Here is a 23,700-nt window from a genome sequence, read left to right as displayed (position 1 = left end):
TATAAGTTTTCTCTCAGAAAACTTGCCAGTTGTGGACACAGTGGAAATTTGGCACACTACACATCCTCTAAATATCATTTTATTGAATAAAAGTTGTAGAGGGTAATCATATACACAGAAAAGAGATCGATAGCCAGGTGCTGTGTAGGGTGGATGCCTCTATACTCTAACAGAGTTACTCACATTAGCATGGATTGTGTCTATTCATATCTAGCCCCAGAGCTAAATTTAAGTCCCTGGTCACCACATATTTAGCAGTGTAGAAACCGTTTATAAAATTTTAGAGATCCAGCAGGGATCTTTTATATATTTAGACAACTACAGCTGAGCAGCCTAATTTTTTTTTTTCTTATTAAGAGTTGAGCGCGATTAGTTTAGTTTCAAGGGAGATTTCTATTGTAAAATATTTGAAAATCCATTTTTAACATTTAATTCTCAAAAAATTAATAAAATATTTGGCTTTTCTTATGAAATACAAATATGAATTTATAAATGGATTTGGAAAAATTCATTTAGGGAAAAATTGCATTTTATTTCCTTTATTTGTGTTCACTTTCAATTATTTTTCATTGGAACATTATTTGGATTTATGCCAAGAGGTGCAATATTGTGTACTATGGCATGTGATATCTTTTGTATTCTGTTTTTCAGTTCTAAGATATTAGGACAAATTTGTCCTAGAATAAATGGAAACATCCCAATATCTAGATAAATGCCCTCTTTTCATGATGAGAAATGTATGTATCCAAAGTCCATAGAAATAAACAGAATTCTTGCAGTTTCTGTTGAGATGCCTTGAACAAATCAGAGAAGAGAAGTGCTTCACAAAAGGAACTTTAGCTCAGGGAGAGTAATCTCCCGGATCTCCTGCTACAGCTAATGGAGAGACAACAGCATCTCTACAGGCAATTCAGAAGATTTTATAATCCTTAGAAGAGGAAGACTGGATCTAATTATAGATTCTGCCTTTCCTGCAGAAGAATCTATCTGTTCCTATTGAACATGTCGAACCTAGGGAGATTAGCTACCCAAGACAATGAGTAGTCTTCATGTTTACAACTAAAAGGTCAGACAGTTCCACTGTAACTCAGATACAAGGTGATCTAAAGTGTAAACTCAAATATTGGTATCTGTAGCAAATGTCTTGAGTTATTTTTGCACTAAAAAATGTATAACTTGAAATATTAAGTATTGCTTTTGTTTGGACCTCAGCCAGCAGTGATAAACAATACATAATATTAATATATCAAAATGTAGTTTTATAGTAACATTGTATAGGTACACATATGTAAATTTTGAATTTTGGGAGAAAAAAACCTTTTTAACAAAAATTTTTCTTGTGCTGCGAATAATTTTTCATGACTTTTCCTTAGTCAAAGGAAAGACTTAAAGATTTAAATCTAGAGAAAAATTTTGGCTACATCAAAGCAGGATTTAGTGGGTAGGTTCAATAAAAGGAAAAAATGCAAGTGGTTCTGCTTTTAGATAATTTCCACTTTTTTTTATTTCATGCTCTAGCACTGCAGCAGTAACAACTACGCCTCAGAAACCTCCATGAAAGAGACCCTAGTGTTGGAATTTATTTTCTTACAAGGTGATAATTCCATTTTCTTTCACTTCAGCAGATAACTTAATAATCAGTTTGGGGTACATATAGCAGGTAATACCATGAATATTCTGTCACAATTCCATTCCCACTGTTCTCTGCCAACAACAAAGCAAAATACAGCCAATATAGCAGTCCTTATGAATCACTGAAGTTAGATGTGAAAAAGATAAAGAAATTCTCTAGCCAGATTTGTTCCGTAGAATTGATCCAGACTTGTTCCATAGAGTACATTTTTAAGAGCTAATGTCTCAAACAATGGGGCAACCACAATTGCTCCTTGAGGTTATCCACAGCTAGATATGAAGCATTCATTTATATTTAACCCACATTTTCTTTTAATTCAACTGCTGTGATGGGTTGACTTTGGCCAGCTGATTGATGCCTACCCAGCTGCTCTCTCTGTCTCAACAAGACAGAGGAGAAAGTAAGATGGAAAAGCCCATGGGTCTAGGTAAAGACATAGTGTCCTGGTTTTGGCTGGGTTGCAGTCAATTTTCTGCCTAGTAGCTGTTATAGTGCTGTATGTCGGATTTAGGATGACAGTCATGTTGATAACACACTGGTGGTTTAGTTGTTCCTAAGGAGTGTATCAAGGACTTTTCAGCTTCTCATACCCTACCAGGAGGGACAAAAGAAGTTGGGAGGGGACACAGCCAGGACAGCTGACCCAAACTGGCCAAAGTGATATTCCATACCGTATGGTGACAAGGCTCAGCATATAAACTGAGAGGAAAGATGGCTGTGGGTTGCTGCTTGGGAACTTCCTGGGCATCGGTCAGAAAGTGGTGAGCAATTGTATTGTGCATCACTTGTTTTGTATATTCTAATTTTTTAATAATTATTATAATCATTACTTTCTTCATTTTCTGCTGTCCCATTGAATTGTCTTTATCTCAACCCATGAGTTTTCACACTTTTAGTCATCTGATACTCTCTCCCACGCTGCTGGGGAAGGCAGGGGTACAGAGAGTGAACGGTTGCTTGTTGGTAATAAAAATAGGAGTGAGATGGAGAAAAACAAAGACAAATTTTAGAAGACCTTCCCTCCACCCCCTTTCTTCCAGACTCCACTTTACTCCTTCACCCCCCACTCCTCTAGCATCTCTCGTCCTGAGCAGCAGAGGAACATGAGGAATGGGGAATGTCCTTTCCTCCTCACAGTTTTCCCTCTTCCGTGGGTCCTTCATGGGCTGCAGTTCCATCAGGGTACATCCACTTGCTTTGCTGTGGAGTCCTCCATGCACTGCAGGTGTATATCTGCTCCCCCATGGACCTCTATGGTCTGCAGGGGGATACCCTGCCTTACCATGGTCTTCACCATGGGTTGCAGGGGAATCTGTGCTCCAGCACCTGCAACACCACCCCTGCCGCCTTCTTTTACCTTGGGAATGATCTACACGGCACTTCTCACTTCTCACTGCCTTTGCAGCATTTTACCCTTCTTAAATATACTTTCCCTGAGATACTACTACTCTGGCTGCGGGGCCCAGCCACGCCCTGTTGTGGGTCAGTTGGAGACATCTGGAATTGGCTGGGTCTAGTACAATGCAGCCTTGGCCACTCCCCACAAAGACCACCCCACAGCCTCCACTCCCAGTGCCTGGGGACCTGCTCTTAGTACAACCACATGCCTTACAAGACTATAAAAGAATTCCTTCTCCTTGGTATCAGATCTTAATACCACTAACACACATGCCAAAAACTTTGGTACCATTTTTATCTGTAGCATTTGGATTTCCTTAGTCAAAACAAACTTGTTCAGGTCTTTTCACTTTCCCATACAAAGGGAGGACTTAGAACTTCCTTTCTTATAAACATCTCTTCTGTTTTTCCAATGCCCTCATTGTTTCTGCACTTGTAACTGAGACTGAAAGAATGGAAACCCTTGAACTGTTCATCCTTAGTATCTCTTGCTTGTTCCTCAGCTTACAGCAAATCATTTCTATCAATCTGAGTTTGTTAAGTAAGATTTCATTAAATTTTGATTCTGATGCTTTATTAAAATCCTATTGCATCATAGCTGGTTATGTTTTGTGTAATTTTGTGCAAAATACTTTCTTTTCTAGCAAGTACATCCTTTGTATTTCAAAGATGTCTTTACTCTAGACTTAAGTAAGCTTTTTGATTTTGACATTCCACTTTTTTAGCAGAAGTTTCAAATAAAGAAACAGTGACTTCAGAGTAAGGCAGTAGTTTCATTACAGTAGGACTGGACACCTTAGAGACAAAAATGAGAACCATTCGAGGAAACAGCTCTTGAGAACAGAAAAGTGTGAAAGCATAGATGATAAAAATCATCAAGATCCAAAGGAAGAAGAATAAAATTTTTGAAAACTTCTTTGTTTGAGCTAAAGAGTAGGCCATCAGTCACTTCAGTCAATGAAATGGATGAAGATGAAATTCATCTGGAAAAGACGAAGAAAAAGGTTGAAGGAGAATGCTAGATTATTCATGTTTTGCACGCAACTAATTTCCCTGGATAATGCAATTCCATCTGTAGACATATAGAGTAATATAATGTGAAATAAAATAAAGAATACACTTTTACATTATGAATATGCCTAAGGCCTATTAAAGCAAAGCAGATGAGAGAAATCCATGAGACTGTATGTGATAATGTTTAATAACATAGGACTGTTTTTTGCATGTCTTTTGCTTAAATAACTCTACAATGAATATTTTTATGTGACTTAAAATAAATGAACCGTGGTACCATTGATAAAAAAATTGATTAAGAACAGTACAACTACTAGTCATTTGTTGGATCTCCCAGAGGACTTAATCTGGTAAAATGTATCATGGGTGCTCAAGTAAGGATTTTAGAGACAGATTTAAGGACTACAACACACAGGAGGCACTTTACCTTTAATGAACACACAGCATTAAGAACCTGTCATGTAACAGATGTAGAGCACACAACAGATACTTAGAGACACTATTCCAAAGAGAACAAGTCACCATATTTTTTTGTCCTTTTGATATACAGCTATAGTCAGCCTACATTCATTTTGTGTGACAAAGGCTGCAGTGTGTTTTCATTTGTTCTAGGACTAGTGATCAAACTTTGTGAACATCATTCTGTGCCTTTTAGTGCTTTACATGTAAAAATTAGGAAAACAGTCCATTTTCTTACAAATTAAACAAAGATGTGAGTTAAAGGTGAGAGGCAGTTTATTTTAAGCAACTAAAATGGTTTTTACATGGTTAACTTCCCAGTTACAAGGGTAACGGGAGCAATCCTCACTTACATGATTTAACTTTCTTTGCATCTATGCAGCACAGGTCGCTTGAAATCCAAAATATTGTACTGATTGCCTGATATACCAGCTACCCAGTAGTCTGACATCACACCTGTAAAGGAACGTCAGTTAGACACAATGAAAGAATTTGGGTAGTAAGGAATTTTATACCAGTGAATTTTAAGAGAGTCACATGAGTACTTCAGGATCTAGAATGCATGTTTTGTTAAATAAGATACATGGTTAAGATTTTATATTTTTATGCTCTGTACTGAAATTTAAAAATAATTTAGAATTCACCTTTATTAAGTTTAGAAAGTTTCCTGCCTCCCTTATGTATTCAGATACTGAGTCACATTTCCTTGTGACTGTAACTAGGTTGTCAGATCAACCAGACAGAACGTTCTCGTCTAGTTGCTAATTATTCTTTATTACAGTACATATTATTTCTAATATATATGAACAGCTCTCAGGAGTTATAATCACTTTTATTACACTAGCATTACCATTTTATATACTTAGTGGCCTTTTATAACCACAGGAGAAGAAAAAAAAATTTAAATCATGAGAAATATCTCAACAATTGTCTTCTTAAAGAAAGACTGCAGAAACTTTTTTCACAACCTTAGAAGAAAATTTTTTGTGCTAATGGATGTACAGTCCAGATGTGCTTACTCACCCTCAATAGAGCCTCTGGTATTTAAATACTACAAGCCTCTGAAGGACACAATTGGTTTAAATTAATGTAAATCATTGAGCAGTAGCAGTTTACAGGCTCTTTACACAAGGTACAGCAATTTCATTTTCAAATAATTTGACACTTTGTCTCATTACCTCTCCATCATAATGAAATTTACAGCAGGTGACAAAGAAGTTGCCTCATATACAGAAAGCATGAAATCTATATAATGTACATAATGATGTTAATAGAAAGTGTTGTAATAAAGTGATATTCAAACAATTGGATGAGGATTTTTCTATCTTCCTTATACTGTATACCCATTGCTTTGTACCATAGCTGAAATTATCCAGAGATTATATTCATTTTACAGCCACTACTCAGCAGCATTTTGTGTGATTTGCTTTGCTAAGAGAAACATTTCTAACAAAGATGGACAAAATTTACAAATCAAAGACAGAGCGATGACCTGTGTTGTCATGGCAAGGTGGCAAAGTAAGCTAAAACTGCATGAAAAGGTAACCCAGTAGTTTCCAAGGTGCTTCACTTCTCAGATCACAATTTTTCTTCCATTGAAAAAAATCTGGATTCACAATTACTTATCTAGTAGCAGAGGGATCTGTGCTGTGGTCTTCCAGGAACTACTTATGCACACTATGGATAAAAAATATTTTAGGTACCTAAAGGAAATGTTGAATGCTGGAACATAAACTATCCTTATATGTTGATTAACTATCTTTTAATGCCTTTTTTGTTGTTGTTTTGTCTTGTTTTTAATAAACCATCATAGAGTCAGTTTTAGTCTTCCATTTGGTAAGATAAATAACCTTAATATCAAGAGTTTTTCACTTTGCAGTGGCCTTCAACTGTGTTTAATTATTCCTGTGGTACTTCTCTGAATCCCCTCTCATTTATCTTCATGGCTTTTTTGAGAGGACATCTGAGAATTGACTGATATAATAATATGAAATTACAGAGATATTTTACCAATGGTAGTCCAAGGCTTTTGCTTTATACCATGAAGAATGAAGTATCCTAGATTACAGAAGACCACTTCAGATTTTTAATTGTTCCTGAATTTTATAAGTAGTTAAGGAGTCAGCCATCCAATTTACAATGTGATTTGATGATCTGGTATTTGTAAATTTGCTCTCTTTGCATTACTGCTGAGCAGCATATATTTGTAGATATTATTCTTTCCCAAGTTTACTAACATGAACACTGGGTATCATACATTTTTCCCAAAGTTGTCTCTGACACAAGAAAAGATAGAACTTTTCTTTTGTGTTTTTTAAGGAAAAGTGCTCCTGCCCTTATTATTTTGCCTAAATGAAATTTCCTAAGATGCATAAATGTTGATTTTAACATTCCAGTCATGTGAATCATCTCCTCAGGTTTGTGATATACCAACGAGGCTATGTTTATGCTCATAAATAAGCAATTCCAATTATACTTGTTTATTACCCAAGCTCCTATCATTGGTGTATAGGCAATTAAAGATTAAAGAATTTCATCTGTCTTCATCCTTTGGTGTCTTGATTAATTTTGTTCTCAGCATCATAATTCTGTGCTGAAAGTTCATGTGTTTCCTCTTTTCACCCTTCTCTTTTATTTGATGCAATCCTAACCACTGCAGTATACTTCTTTGGTACTTGTCTCAGTGATGTTTTCTAAGGAACTTTAGAAGGTTTTAAGGACTTCCTAATGCCTATGTTAAAATTAATTTTCAGCACAGATTGCCATTTTATTAGCAGAGTTACACCTTAAAAGAAATCTGTAGGTGGTTGGCAGGCAACTATGCCATGCCTCTGTCTTTACATTTTAAGGAAGTAAATAATCTACTTCAATATTGTTCATATTGTGCCACATTTCCTACCTTTTTTATCAGGATAAGTTCTAATACTACAAAATATTTTCTAGGATCTAGCGATCCACTTTGAAGGTGTATCATATATTACCTTTCAACTAGGGTGCTACTGGACTGTGCTAGGACAGACTGAATCAGATGTCACTTCATATCAGCAAAGATCATGCTGAAATTCCTATCACAGCAAAGCAAAATAAATAGTCACGTGGTGGAATGATTTTCTTTTGCCAAGTTATCAGGCTAAAAAAGTTGCACAATTCACAAAAACAATTATGTTCACAAGCAGTAATTCTCAAGTATGTAATTTATTAAGCAAGTTTTATAAATAATGCAAGTAGTGACCTTAATGAGTGTTTAAATGATCAAAAAGATAGTTCTGCTTAAGTAATGATATGATTTTATTGGCAATTGTTTTACTAGCATGAAAATTACTGAAATAGAAAACTTCCTAAGACAACTAATCAAACTTGAACAAATGCAGACACCACTATATTTTTCTGCAGGTAAACTTGATTGCTTTAGTCATGTAAACAGGATTTACAGCACATCTCTTGGGAATACACAAGGATCTTAATAAATCTCAGTTATGTCTTTCACAGGTAGCATATATTCTTAAGACTGACACGTATGTCCTTATTCAACTCCTGTAAAAGTCAACAAAATATCTTGTATTGCTAATGTTTGGGGAAGGAAGACCTCCCTGGCAGTGAGACTCTTGCAGACATCTGACAAGATGTTGTGATTAACTTTTTTCAGCTATCATAACCATGGGGTATAAATCAGTGAAATTTTTGCTCCTGACTTCACACATTATCTCCATCTTAAAAAGGTGTGATTCAGTTGCCCAACTAGAGTTAAACAATATCACTTTTGGCATGCTTTCATATTGTACCAGATCATCTGTCACTCCATAAGAAGGGTACTGAACCCCACTCTGTCAGATCTGTCAGCCCCACATGAATGTATGAGATACAGAAAACCTGAAATAGCACTAAATGCCTGTGTTTAGGCCACTGAATTTTACCCCAAGCATTTCTTAACTTGGGAGTGATATATAAGTGGTGGGGAAGATGAAAAACAATTCAATTTTTATATATATTGTTTCTTTTTTTAGATGATTTAAGTATTCTGTGGTTCTATGAACTTGTCATTCAACCAAGCCTTCTTTTAAGTAGCAACCCCTCAGGTAAAAAAAGAGGAAATAGAATATCTGAAGAAGGAGATGCTATCAGGTCCAAATTTTATTTTCTATGCAAATTAATGTATAATATTTTTCCTAACTTTAATTACTCAAAAAATATTTAAATTTGTTTTTACCTGCCACTAAATATCGTACTCTGTTTTTCTGCCTTCTTTTAGACTTTAGCCCAGTAAGTGGAGTCCAGAGAATTAGTAAATTGACCAAATGTAGGTGACTACTTTAGCGTGAGAAGACTTGGTCTCCACCGATTGTACTGATCAATTTCCATAATAGGAGATAAACACACAGCTAATAGGCAGGCAGAGCACTCTTAACCACAGCCTGGAACAGAATCCTTGTTTCAGCTGCCAACACATAGGTATTTGGTACCACTGGAACAACCAGAATATCTGAGACATTCATAAAAAGGCAGCCAACATAATGCTCAAAGTCTGCACCTGCTGAAGGTCATCTAGAGCACACTATAAGGTGTCTCAGCTTGCCCTAGATGGCTGGGTTTAGGCAACTAAATTGAACCTATTGGACTAAGAATATTACCAGATCTTTATAGGCGGAGAAGAATACAGGCTAGACTAGATTTTAGTTCCATGATTATTACTATAGATCCTAAAGAAAACTATCTATCTTGTGTCAACCCAGTTCTCTCCCAATATCTTATAAAAGTATAAAATTGACAATCAATATTCACAGGAGTTTACAGTGAAATTCTAAAAATAATGAAATGCCTGCTAGTGGATTTAGTGAGGTTTCTATTTACAGAGAAGCAGATTTTCAAAACACAATAGAGTTTTTCTTTCATCTGAAAAAATATATTCCGGTGAATTGTAAAGATTCTTACATTTACAAAGATTCACTTGGAGCAAGTGGCGCTTATCAATAAGAGCATGGTAATCTTACTAAATGAGTGAACTCAAAAGCATATCAGAATGTATTATTTTCATAATGCACAAAAGTTCAAATTAAAAGGAGTTAGAAAGAAGCAGAGTGAGTAATTAAAAACAAATAAGCAACTGCTTATACTTGTATTTATACTTATATTTCAGATACATCCAAATCTTTTCCAGTATTACAACAATGGTGGTGAGCTGAACACACGTGCAGTGCAGGGTTTTGAGGGATTAGTCTTCTTAGTCCAATCTATAGTGTTGGAAAACAGTTTTCTGTGTTACAATAAGTAGCACTTATTCTTCATGGGAACCCTAAGCTCCTAGGGAAAATCCTAATATTTTTCAGGGTACTTTTAAAGGACAAAGGAGATGTACACAAAAATTTTGAATTATCTGTTCTTTGTCTCATATTGTTGTTTCATGACAAAGCCTTATAGAGAAAGAAAAAAGTCACTTTGCAGTCCTCCTGGGATTCAGCAATCATGTATGAATCTATCATGGCTAGGCTTCGCGAACGAAGATTTGGGATATGAATCTATAATGTCCTCTCATCCATGCATCACTGAGGAAGGAAAAATCAAAGTAAGCTTTCCCTTCCAGCCCTGCAGTGTGCTTGCTTTCTCTTTTTGCTGATTACATGCTCTCTTTACTGTTGAAATAATATTAAAAATGCATAATAAAAACTTAAACTATTTGATTTAAACCCTGCTGTTTGCCTTAAAAAACCTCTACAGAAATGGTCATCCACTTCCCAAAATAAATTCCCAGCAAACAAACAAAATCAACAACTGCTATCATGAATTAAAGAGGGGTTTATATTTTCTTCACCATAAAACAGGGAAAAATAAATCCCATCAGTAAGTAAATGAAGTGGATCTCAGTGTAACCAATCTGTGAGCCGAAAATTAGTTTAATTCCCATGGTAGGAAATTTAAGAGATTCATAGATTAGAGGGCCAGAAGGGACTGTTGTGATCAAATTTATAAACTTATGCAGAGATTTTCAAAGGCACAGAAGACATTTGGGTACCTAATTCCCACTGACTTACAAAAGAAGCTGGATTTTAATTAACTTCATTACAAAGCTCCCCTTTCAAAGAATAGTAATTTGACCAATACCCTAATCCTAAATCCTGATGCATAATAGTCAATGTCACCCATGATTCAATTATCAATGTCTCAACACAGTCAAAATGCAAACAAATTGTAGCACCCCCAGTGCCTATAGTTTTTCCTCTGACATTACCTGCAGAGGAGCCAAAAGAAATCTGATTGCTAGACCTGTTCACAGACCTGTGCATCCATGGTCATGCTGAACATACCTTTAGACTGAAACAGGAAACACAACCTACAGACAGATTCTATTTAAGGTAATCAGAAGTATAGGCAAAATCCTACACCTTGAGGGAAAACATATCTCTTATTTAATTTGAAAAAAATACTTCTTTGCTATGCAAAATGTCCTGATGACATCACCACATTATGATAAATTACAGGTTTTCAAGCTTACTAGAGCGTAGTCAAGATTCAAATTAGAAGGGGTTAAATGCATTCCCGTTACCAAAAAAGACTCTCTTCGAGCAGGAAATGGCAGATTCATCAAAAAGCTTGAGGAAATTTGTTAATCTCTTAGAACAGACTGTTTCTCAATGGTCTACTTCCTGTATTTAAACACAGTTTATCTTAGTTTTAAAAATAGCATTTAAAAAGAGGAACAGAGGAAGTGTTATGCTGGGTGATCCATCTATCCCTAGTATCCTGTCTCCAACAGTAGTTGCTAACAGAAACTCTTATTTTGTTAGATATATTTGGTGCCTTCTAATTACAGTTTTAAAACTCTACTTGTGTCTCTCTTCCACTATGTTTTTTTTATGTTTATTTATTTATTTCAACATTACTGGCTATGCTTTCTGAAGTGTTGCCAGAAACACAACTGTGTACTCTTTTTCTTCTAACTTTGCTGACTCTGAAGAGCCAGCAGTTGATGCTTTTCTCCAGCAGCTACATTTTGAAAGTTGCTGTTGGTCTCAAGCATTCTCTCTAGTCTCAGAGACAGAGAGAAAACTTAAGACTGGCAATACTAATAGAAATGAAGTTTTCTTAACAGGGAAGAAATGTTTTTTAATGGATCTGCTGCTGCTGCTTCCTTCCCAAGGTGACTGACATGGAAGCTCTGACTGACAATATGCTGAGGTCAGAAGAACAAAAGAAAAGAAATCTCAGCAATGTGTTTGCTGTTGAAACATCTGCAGTATTGGTACAATCTCAAAAGCTGAAGAGATCACGGGAATTTTTTATACATCACTCGGTTCAATCCAGTCTGGGTTCTTTACTTCTACATACATTAATAGACTTGATCTCTGAAATTATAATTTTTACTAATTCTGGACAACAGCTACTTTATGTACCAAATGGAAATAAAGAGAAATTGATCTGACTGATTTTTTTGAGGGGGAAAAAAGTAGTGTAATCTTTTCCGAGACAAATGTTCCAGTTAAGTATCCTATTCAGAAAAGTAGGTGTCACTGGCTTCAACAAATCACACTTATGTCTATTCTGAAAGTTCCGGCATATGCAAAATAACACCCTTTAAATGGTAATGAAATTATTGGAACGAGGTGGTGCACTTTTTTCTTTATCTGCTCCAAAAACCAGTGCCAACTTTCTCTATTACCACTAGCTGTAACAAAGATTAGGAGAGCATACTGCAAAACAGAAAAAAAGCCCTCTTTTCACAGACTTAGTTCTATATTCTTTGTAAATTTAGAATCAGTTTTCCACCCAACCCCTCTTTAAATAGCAATGCCTAGAGTTGGATAAAAAATTATTCCTGAATCTTGTAGGAAGGAATGATTTCTTATGTTCATTTAGTTAAGAACTTACTTTCATTTCATAGGGATATTTCATATTACTAATACCTTATTAGATAATTTCATTTGAATCTCCCACCATTGATTATTAATACACGCATCCGTTACACACACCAGTTAATAGCCCCAGGCTGAATTTTCACCAGGCTGCTGTCACCTTTGGATTCTGTTGTATGAATTCAAAACCTTTTAGGCTCTCTTTTTTCCTGTCTTTTTTTTTTTTTTTTTCAGATTTTCTCTCACACTTCCTCAACATATCTCTCTCTGCATTCTTCTTCACCAAAGTGAGAGATAAGGTCCTGGATACACTGTCTCTTCTTTTGTCCCATCTCTCTTCAACCCCAGCCAATGGTGACTTTCTGTGGATACTCATATAGCTTAAGCATCCTTTTTCTCCAAGATCATCATACCTGCAGTAGTAAAACCATACAGGTCAGTCTGCACTTTAGGTAGTACTCAGTAAACACAAGTTCAAAGAAAATTAAAAAACCTCTCCCTGACTCCATTTACTTATTGCTCTTGGTCCTTCAATTGTCCTGTTACTCAAGGTCCTCCAATTTGCCTCTATTGAAACAAATTTAGGCTAGGTCTGTTCTCTCTCAGCTTCAAAATGGTTTGTCCAAGGTAGCTACAATTCCCCAGAGTTTCCACCAAACGGCGAAAGATTCAATTCTGAGAATTCACTCATTTTACAACAATGATAATATTTGCATGTTTAGACCAGCATCACACATCACATGGCTGATCTGGAAGCAAACAGCAACCTTCTAAGAGCAGGGATCTCATTCTCTCTCTCCCCTTTCCTCCTCCCTCTTTCTCTCCTAATTTGCTTTTTTTATCCTACGGATCAAAAGAACCTTGGGGCTTTTTCTTGGGCTGAAATACGTGCTTCCATGCACACCTTGATTAAAATACTATTGTGCTATCAGTGTGTTGGTTTTATTACTTTATACTGATGCTGAAACTTGATTTGTTAGGCCTTGTTTAAGCTCACCATATAAGTCGTTTTCTTTTGATCGTCTGACTGGTTTTCTTGAGAATCTTATTTTTCCTTGCTTGCTTCCTGTGGATGTAGAAGCCAATCTACCTCAAGGGTGACTGCTGTGCTTACTCAGCAAGATAATATTGCCTTTGGAATTAATTTCTAGAAAAGACAAGAATAGTCAGAGATTCTACAGATGTGAAGTTCAGAGGCAAACTCCACTTTTATTTTTTTATTTTGATTTTAATAACAGAAATTCAGCATTTCTGTTGTGGAAAACAGACACATAATGAGTAATATTTATCATATTCTTTCCTGGCGAGCTGGGAGAAGAAACTATACTGATAGTAAATGCTGCAGTAGACTTTTTTTTAATCTTGAGAGATGATAAAACATCACAGTAACAGCAATGAACTAGAAAAATCTCTATAAAAGAAAAACAATTAGAGACAAGTAAAGTACATTAAAATACATTACAATTCTCTTATTTTCATTTTATGTGTGTACAGAATGCACAGGCTGCAGTCAGAAAACAGTTGCAGCTCATTACAAACATGAAATAATAGCTTATTCTTAACCTTTTAGCAAGAACTTCATATATAATTAGTGTATCTGAAAAATATAATTCTTGAGATTAATTCACCATAATGAAATCTTCTCTCATATATTTCCACTTCTCATTTATTCACCCATAATCCTCCTTTCTTGGTGTCGAAACAAGAAGAGGAGAAGCACCAAAACACAAATTAGACAGCATTTAGGCACTAAATGTTCCTTTAGAAATACACTGTTTTTACAATATAATTATATCGTGAGAAAACTTAGTAGTTTAAGAAGTTTGAAGTATTTAAAGATGTCTACATGGTTTGAAAGGAAAGGGAATTTCAGGTGTTTCAGTCAAAATTATTTTGAAAAATATAATCTGGAAAGTAAGTTAAGTTAATTTCTAAACTGTCTTTAGTATGTATATTCCTTGATAAATAAATAAATAAACAAATAAAACTTAAAGTTTTCATCTTATATTTCATCTTATACCTTCAGCTTCTTACCAGGGAATAGAAAGAGAAAATATCGATTTCACATGTGCAGTGAATAATATTTCGCTGTTTTTGGATGCCTCAGGAAACTAAACTGGTCAGAAATTATAAAATCAGTAGCCTCAATCTTCTAATTTCACACATTTCTTTTATTCCACAAATAAGTCCTTTGAAAGCTACAATTCTGACAATTTTTTTAGTGCATTATCACAGTGGTCACCTCTTAACTACTGTGTATGAGAGAACCACATCCAACAGGCATAACCTGCAGAAAAGCCTTTTTATTTTCTAACAACATTCCTGAAGCAGATTTCACAGAGCAGGATTTAATGTCATGCTAAGGAGAATTAGCCTGTGTTTTGAATTAGAACATCTCTGTTATAGTTTATTCACAAGTAAGTAAGGTTTATTGCAGCTTTCAAATTCTGTTCTATAGCGTATTGGTAGAATTCTTATTAGTGGTGTAAGGGAAAAAGTTAAAAAAGGAGAATTGCAAGAGAGGTAAAATTGGGGAAAGGAAATTTGTGCCTGGTTGTGAAGGTTCAGCAAAAAGCTGTAGCTTTCTAAATTAGATGAAGTGATTGGAGTGATCTTTTTAGCTTTGAGATATAGCAGCTTCAGTTTTATTTAAGATCTCCTAGGTAAGAAGACTGAGAACTACCTCTCCCTTTTATGAAAGAATAAAGATCTTTTTCTTTCACTTGGAAAGGTTTCTTTTTCCCTCCCAGACGATTTATTAAGAGTTTACACAAAGACTTCAATCTCCTGTGAAGCCTCCTAAATTGTTCATCTTTAAGCATACACAAGGATGTGATAACCTAATATTTTTAATGCAAAAATATGCAGAAAATGCACTTAGAAATACCACAGGGACACTTAATACAGCAAAAAGAAATTGGAAAGACACATCTGCATTTTGTTTTTCTCTCACTTAAGCCGCCCTTGGAAATAGTGGTTTGGATATTATCCGCATGACATTCTGAATACCCTATGCCTTGTTAGTGAAATTTGTCTCAGACATTTTCCTCTACATCCAGTCTGACAGAACACAGGCCATCTTGAAAGTATCCTTTAAATAATATCTTTCATACATTGCTCTATTTTTTATTATTAATGTCTTTCAGGGCATGGGTTTGAACACAACTCTCACTAGGTTTCTTGGACAGAACTACTATTCCTGGAGTTGTCAGCTCCAGCTGTGCCACAGAAGTCTAAAAATAAATGGATATACTGCAACCTGGTGAGACTGTTATACTCCTGTGGTGCTCGTTCTTGCTGCTCAGTGAGCTACACTGGTTCATTGGGTCTACACCGAAGAAGTTGCGCTCTGCTCTCGTGTAGTTGTAGAGAAAGGTTTTGAAGTAGTAGTCTATTTCTTAGGAATGGGAAAAAAACTTGTCTGTTCTTGTTAACCATGAAATAAAACACATTGAAGATCCTTTCTAGTCTACTGCAGTTCTGCCATCGCATGGCACCAGCACAGGATATTCCTACAAAGACCTAGGTTGTGAAGGAATATATAATCAATTCATCCCTACAGATCAGTGGAACAAAAATCATTCAGTGAAAAACACCAAAGCATACCTTCCTTTTTTCCTTTCATATCTGTTAGTGTGCATCTTGCATGCGTGAGGCTTAGCCAGTCTCCAAATACAACTGCTGATGTGTCATTTGCATAGCTTTCGTCCTCCCAAGCATCCTTCTGAAGGCATTTTTGCCATTTTCTCCAAACAATGTGGCATCTCAGTGTGGTTTTTCCCTATCAGAGGAAAGCAGCAACACCTTGAAATAAAATCAAAGCCACAGCTTTAGAATAAAAAAAATTATTTTCAGAAATGTAAAGAGAGGACATATTAGATGTATCTTCCCACTAGTTTAAAAAAAAAATTAAAAGGAGAGAGGGTCTTAAATAATTTCAGCAAAAGTCAGTACAGTTAATAGGAGGCACTAACTCATTTGTCTGGAAGAGACAGACAGAGAAAGCAGATAGTACTAGTTGTCTTTATAAAAATAAATGTGTTAAGTCACTTGAAATAACCCTCAGTAGCTACAGTTTAAAAAAAAAAAAAAGGCACCAAGTTACAACAAAACCTAACATCTGTGTTAAAATTCAAAAGTTGTTTCAGGCTTTTAAAATTTTGTAATAGAAGGTAAGACATTTTATAAACTGTCAGCTCAGTGATTTGGCTTCAGCTTTATCTACTGCAAAGCAAGAGGTCAGGGTTAAAGTAGAGCCAGAAGCCTCCTGCCTTTGGGACCAGCAGAGATGAGAAGGATCTGCCCTTCTGGACTCAGGGGAGGGAGGAGGTGCAGCTCACTTCTCTCTGGAGCACTCCCCAAGTAGATGTCTAGCTCCAGAAATGACAATAGTAATTATAATCTTGAAGATGGCAGAATAGCTGAAACAGCATGGAGCAGTATTAAAAAAGGAAGAATCCTCAGGAGCTATTGAATACCCTTTGGAAGGCTGAGTGTGCTTGCTTTGGAAGTTTCCCTGAACGGTGAATAGAGGGATTTAAGACAGCAGGTATAAAAACACGTGTTGTTGGAATCTAAGACAGCAGTAAGCAAAAACTGTGAATCATCATTAGTCATTATAAGGAAATAAAGGGATATGTGCTGAATTCAGATGAAGCTCTTGACAGAGACAGTGACAGCTACTGAAAAGACAGCAGAGCTCTCAAGTCTCCCTTATAATGGTAGCACTACAATTGGATTTTACATGAAGCGTAGTCTGCTTGCTCCTTAGTTGTCATTTTTGAATCAGCTAGGGTCTGACACATTGCTGCTCCAACAAATAACTTATCACTGAGCTTACAAAAGGTTAAAGTTCTTTTTATTTATAGATCACAAAAGCAGAGCAGCAGTAAGAGGCAGTACTCACTATTCACATTCATTTCTTGAAACTGTGCCCCTAAAAGTTGAACTGCGAAACAGGCATTTAGCCAAGGATGTTGTTATTACTCAGCTGTTGTGGTGACTCTGCAAAGGTGTGCTGAACACATTCTCAGCTGCTCTGCTCCATGGAGGGCAGAGAGAGGTATCGTTCCCTCCAGCTCAGAAGCAATCCTGAATCTCTGAAAAAATAGGAACAGACTTACCTCCAGGAGGCAAAAATGAAACAAACAAAACAAAAACCAAATAAACAAAAACAACACACACAAAACCCAACCAACCAAACAAAAAAACCCTCACCTGAACCTCAGCAGAAAACATGTCTTTGATTATAATAAGGTAACTATATAACAAATGTATTCTGAAGGTGGTTTTTATAGAGAGTGCAGGTAATCAGAAAACATTTCATATTGTTCCTTGCTAGAGTGTGCACTGACCCTTACCTCAGGTTTCATATGTAAATGAGACTGTAGGAAATTAGCTCCAAAATTTTATGTGTTTCCTAGTGTAGTAATCACAAATCTTTTCAGGTTGGTCTCGCTGCTCCCCACCTCCATCCCGTCTGTCATCTTTTTCCTCACTAATTTCTTCTCTTCCCCAACTTTTGTCTTCATAGAGGGATGAATGATGACTGCCTGTCTTTGTCTGGGATCCAGCTCAGCTTCTGATCCTCTCAAGTCTCTCCAGGACTCACAGCATCTTCTGTCTTTTTCCACAGGCAAATAAAAAAAGAACAAACAATAATGAAGTTTTTAACACTCCCAAGACAGTTACAGGTACTTACATCTCTTGTCAAGAGACTTCAATGTGAAAGCTGCACACAAAATGAGTAAGTAATAACCTCTTTTAATTGGATCACAGCATAAGACCAGGAGGAACCATTGTATTATTTTGTCTGACACCTCATATATCACAAAACATTATAACTTAGACCACTACACTTCATCCTATTTATAACTTACAAAACTCAATAACTTATATTTGACTAAAATAAATATTTTTCTAAAGGTATCTGGAGAAACACAGAAATGTAGAATCTCTCACTTCTTTTGGTAGTTTAATCTACCAGTTGATCATCCATTAAAATCACTACTAAACCTAAAATTTTATTTCCAGGCTGGTTTTTTTTCTGACTGCAGCATCTTGCTATTGGTTCTTGTGATGACTACAGTTCTTTTATTTTTTTTTTCCATAAGAGTAAAAAGCCCTTGAGTATGCAGGGTGTTCTCACAAAACAATATTTAAGCACTGTAATCAAACTGTCTGTATGTCTTCCTTTTGCCATATAAAATTGTTAGAATATCTCATTGAAGTATACCTCTCCACAGTCCTTAAATCATTTTTGTGGCTTTTTTCTGCTCCACTCCAAGTTTTGTGCTTTGGGATCTCCATCTGGAAATCATCATTACAATTAACATTCACGTACATCACCACATTTTTGTTAACATGACATCAGTACAGGCATTCTAGAAATTACTACCAAAATCTCTGTAAAGTATTTTTTAATATAAAAGTATAATACAAAAAGTCGAAGAGAGGTAGCAATGGTTTTCTGATGTCTTACCTGAAAATTAAAGGTTTGAAAGACAGAAACAATTTTTAAGAGGAGACTCCATCTTCCACTTTAACAACAGATTCCAATTTATTTACGCATCTCTACTCATTCAGTATAATTCTTCTGCATACACAAACAGAAATACACATTTATGTACAAAGTTTAATTCTGAGGTTGGAAGGCATAATGGAGCATAATTTTATTATACTAGATATTTTTCCTAGAGGTGCATATTGATTTCACGCTGTCAAACAAACTGCAAAATACATTATAACAAAACAATTAAAACTGCTGATAATTATTACAATTAACTCGCTGCTTCGTACTAATGGAATGTTCAAGCATCCGAGCATTCCTGATTATCAGAAACTAATGGATGTTCAGAAGAGGATGTCATTTTCTGTAGCAATTTGTTCTTGGCCAATTTAATGTTCCCTCAAAACAGTTTTCCGTTCCCAAATGTCTCATTTGTGGCTTTGTGAAGGAAAGGATCATGACAATATTGTTTCAGTGTTTATTTTGTCTTCAGAAGTTTCAAGTCTGCTCACTTTGCTGTTATGCCAGGAGCATGTAATCCAAAATAAAAGAATTATAGAATCATTTTATACATTCATTTGTTAAACAGAACTGAAGGATTCTCATTTAAAACAGAGTCAAATATGAACTAATTCTACTGAAGTGTAGGAGTTTTGGCTGAATGAAGAACACTTTATCTAGTTGTATTTCTCTATCACCTGTGCTTCTTAAGCTGTGTGAAACCTCCTTATTATATAGCTCTTGATCCCCGTCATGCTGCTGTAACATTTGTGATGCCGTTCCAGTGCCTGATCATGATACTTTTCTATCAAGGTTGCAAGGACAAGCTCCTAAAGGGAGTTTTCCTATTCAAATCTGACGTACAGTAGTCCTCTAATAGAAAGGGCAATCTGGGAACAGCAAATGACAATCCCTTCAAGCTTACTTCTGTACACATGCATTTCTTGAACTTATTTGCCAGATGCTCATCAATTAAATGTTACCCTAAAGTGGAATCTTTTCTACAGGGAATCATACAGCTGATCTAGAAACCAATCAGTGGTTGCCAATTAAAGTGCCAATGTTAAAACCTATGATACAATAATTTTCTTTATGAAATACTGTGATGCACTTTTCAACAGGGAGCACTGTGATCAAGGGTGGCATCAATTCTATAAGGAACCTGTTTTACGGAATATAACTTCTCCAGTGACTAACATAATGGAAAAACATGTTTCTCAAAAGCTCAAAAGCAGTGTCAGCAAAATCATGAGACAATTAACTTCCTTTTTGAGATTTGGATTTCCAACATTTTGTCATTCAGAGAAATAAAATAATTAACAGGGACAAGCATTTCTTCAATATCACTCACATGGTTTTGTGTATTAAACTTAGGGGAGAATGTCTTGTGATGTAAGAGTCTTACTGTCTTTCACAAATAAACAATATAATTCAAATAAATAAGCCATCACAGCCTTATGAGCCTTCCCATAGGAAACAAAAGAAAATAAGCTAGAAGAAAAATTTTATATTCTTTCATTAGAATTGTTTAGGATATGATACAGTCTGAAGAATAACAGTCTGTCTTTGAATTTTTAAATAAAATTCTCAATAAACTGGGGCAGAATTTCCAAGGATTATTCTAAGACCTTTAATCTTTTTTTAAAGCAGGAAATATATTAGTGTTTTGCTGATTTTTAAAGCAGGAAATACCTCAGTGCTTTGCTGAATCAGGGCTAAAAGAGCAATCCAGTCACACTCTGGGAGAAAAATATCACAGTGTGTAAAATATCCATAATGTGATTAAGAAGAAAAAGGTCATTTTGAAGCTTAAAAATATTTAAGAGTTGAAACTTTAAAATATTTCCACACCTAGGGTAAGCAATATATTCCTTCACTAATATGTTCACCTAGTAACACAGCTTAGCTAATTACACAGCTTGAATAAATAGCTTCGTGTCACTGAGGATAGAGGTAAGGAGCAAGTAAGTCCATTCTGGATTTAAATGGCTGAACAATAGTTCTTACAAAACACCACAGCTGACAGAGACCAAAGGCAGAAGTCCTCATCATGCCATGTTTCTTTTACACATACCTGGAGAAGGAACCAAGTGTCTCAGCAATTCTGAGGTAAGTGTGGCATGGAAGGAGAGCACGGAGCACGCAAAGATTTGGAAGTGATTCTGCAAATAAATCGCCTGTTGTTGTTGCCTGACTATGCTCATTGAAAAAAGACTTTTTCTGTAAATAAGCAAGGCAAAAAATAAATACCTACCAGGAACTTCTCCTCCTAATGGAAGAACCCATATCATCCCAAACATGGTTTTTTCCACAACATGTTGGAATCATGCACTAACATATTAGTGCCAAGAGGCATGAACACCTAATTAGTATGACCAGTATGTGTTCCTATATCTGCTATACTTACTTAGAGTCTGGCATATTAAGTGAAATCACCACCTTTTAGTGACACAGAGGATTTGTGGTTATGTATTTGTTCTGCATTTAGCCAATAGAGACATGATTTTGACTACAGACTTTAGGTGCTGTCACAGTAAAAAACAATTTTTCCCCTATTTCACCTTAATTTTAAAATGGAGAATTAAAATACCAGTGAAAAAAATCAGAAAAGGCCATAAGGCTTTTTAAGGACTTTGGAGTACTCTGAGCTAGAATACAAAAACCCTATTAGTTTCCTTTTCTCAAAACATAAATGTGGGCTAACATCTTCAGCAAGCATCTGGGAACAGCTGAATTGTACTGCAGTTTCTAGCACAGTGTTCTTCTATGATCTTTTTTAGTACAGTCTCTTCCCTCCCACCCCCTTTTCAGACTCTATAGCCAGGCTGTCATAAAGAGTTTCTTAGAATGATTCACATTTTAACAGTACTATGGATATGTAAAACATGAATTAGACTTACTAAAAGAAATAGAATCAGAATGTAAAGTAGAGAAAATGCTGTTTCAAGGAGCTATGAAGTTCACTGTAGCCTCAGAACTGAATTCAGCTCTTGAGCTTACTACTTCATGGAAATTGCACAAATTACCACACAGGGCAAATACATATCCCACACTATGGATCTCTCTCTGCTGAATTCAATTAAATGTATCCTAGGCTGAGAAGCCTGGTATCCTCAGACAACTTATTTGTGTTTGTAAAACAATCTTTTTTTTCTTTTTGAGAAACTTTCCTGTATATTCCCATGAATCAAAGACTGCAGATGTAAGGCATCACATCTCAGTTTTGACATCTCAGTACCCTTCTTAGACCTGAAGGTTGTTATCACATTCAAGGATCTGAAATGCACATAACACACATTTTAATTCTGGCAGTATGACAAAGTAAACTAGGAATGAAAAGATGAAGACATGTCATCACAGATCCCTGGAAGAACAACGGGAGGCATTGAAGGTAAACACAGTAACACCATGTCTAAGCCCTAGATGAATTTCAGCTGGAAAATGAGAAAACGAGCACAAAGATCAATTGAAATCTCAGCAGAGCCATATGACACCAGAGAAAACATTTATTTCCTAACATAAGACAGTTGAAATCAACTTTATTAGATGAGTTTTTAATTTTTCATTGTTCACAAAAGAATGCCCCTCCCTAAAAAAAACAAAAAAGCAAACAAACACCCCTGGAGCTGTTGGCAGGCTAAGCTAAAAAGATTGCTAATTGTTGGTGAGGAAAGCTCTTTAATTTGGGCATTTACGAAGGAAAAAATAAAGCAAAGAACGATAGCTAAATGACTTCTTACCTTCTGTGGTGAATTTTAAACATCCAGAGAAATAAAAGCCTGTCATCACCTCAAGTAGTTTATGGTCAACCTTGTAGACAGGCTGAAGCAGTGTGCCATGAGAGTGTGGAATGAAGACAGAGAGCCAAGCTTTTGGCTTCCTCACTGAGCAGAGGCTCAGAAAGATCATGGAGGTGAATCACACAGAACTTTTGATAAAGTATTTGAAAAAGGGAAGTATTTTCCATTGTTCACTTCACTTCTGGAGGCACGCATAAAGCTTATTGGTGTCACCAGTGGGAAAAGACTTGCCTTTTCACCACAGGAGTGTTCATCTGCCATTTTTTGCATGGCCAAAATATTGATGACTCACCGCAGAACAAATGTGATGGATGCAAGAGTAATCAAGCAGATAGTGAACCTGATGAGTGCATTTCACATCTGAGGCTTGTTTCCCTTTCTCTGTCCCAGGCTGAAGTAGCTGTGAATTATTTTAATTAATCTGCCATAGAATGTCATAGCCTAAATGAGTTCAAAAGTTTCAATATAATCTCTAGCTCATCACAAATATCACCTTCAGCTACAGTCATTTCTGTAGTCTTAAATCTGAGAGACATGTAGATAAGACGACAGGTGTAAAAGAATAAAATATAGTCAAAATCAATTAGAGTCAAGTAGTTTTTCTTCCTTAAGCAACATTTTTATAAAAGAGAAATTACTACAACAAGAGTGACTGTAATTTCCTTAATGACTGAAAGATCTACATATTTTCCCTAAAAACTAAATTTCACTCTTTCAGTGTAAATTATAAATAAATTATCTAGTTTTCCATGATTGCTATAGTTCATCACATTGAAAATTGTGGCACCTGCACTGAGAGAGATGCATTCAGTAACTCATGTCCTAAACAATCAGATGTAATTAATATGATAGTCACAATTAATATAATGTTTTCTTATCTAAGATGAAACAGGCAGATGGGGACAAGAGTCTCACATGCATCTGCTATCACATAATAGGAGCCCAGTAGGAGATTTTTTTGCTTGACTTCCTATTTACGTATTTCATTAAGTAGAATCATAGAATTGTTTAGGTTGGAAAAGCCTTCTAAGATCATCAGGTCCA

At 35.8% G+C, this 23,700-nt stretch overlaps 1 long non-coding RNA gene across 6 annotated transcripts; it reads right to left on the bottom strand.

Annotated features, from left to right (window-relative positions):
- Window positions 1–1,407: 1,407 nt before the first annotated feature.
- LOC135409695 (uncharacterized) lies at window positions 1,408–23,698 on the bottom strand. Of its 6 annotated transcripts, none has more exons than XR_010428322.1 (6): window positions 17,709–23,698; window positions 15,955–16,152; window positions 13,346–13,495; window positions 12,466–12,761; window positions 4,858–10,044; window positions 1,408–4,014 (listed from the first exon to the last, which is right to left on the bottom strand). It is a non-coding gene; the product is annotated as an uncharacterized LOC135409695 (long non-coding RNA). The 6 variants fall into 6 exon arrangements; XR_010428320.1 differs by having other exon boundaries at window positions 4,858–12,761; window positions 17,709–17,971; window positions 18,584–23,698; XR_010428319.1 differs by having other exon boundaries at window positions 4,858–12,761; window positions 17,709–17,971; window positions 18,830–23,698.
- Between the last annotated feature and the right edge of the window lie 2 nt (window positions 23,699–23,700).

The sequence above is a fragment of the Pseudopipra pipra genome, chromosome 2 (genome assembly GCF_036250125.1).
Source record: "Pseudopipra pipra isolate bDixPip1 chromosome 2, bDixPip1.hap1, whole genome shotgun sequence".
Lineage (NCBI taxonomy): Eukaryota > Metazoa > Chordata > Aves > Passeriformes > Pipridae > Pseudopipra > Pseudopipra pipra.
This window is presented reverse-complemented; position numbering and strand designations above follow the sequence as displayed.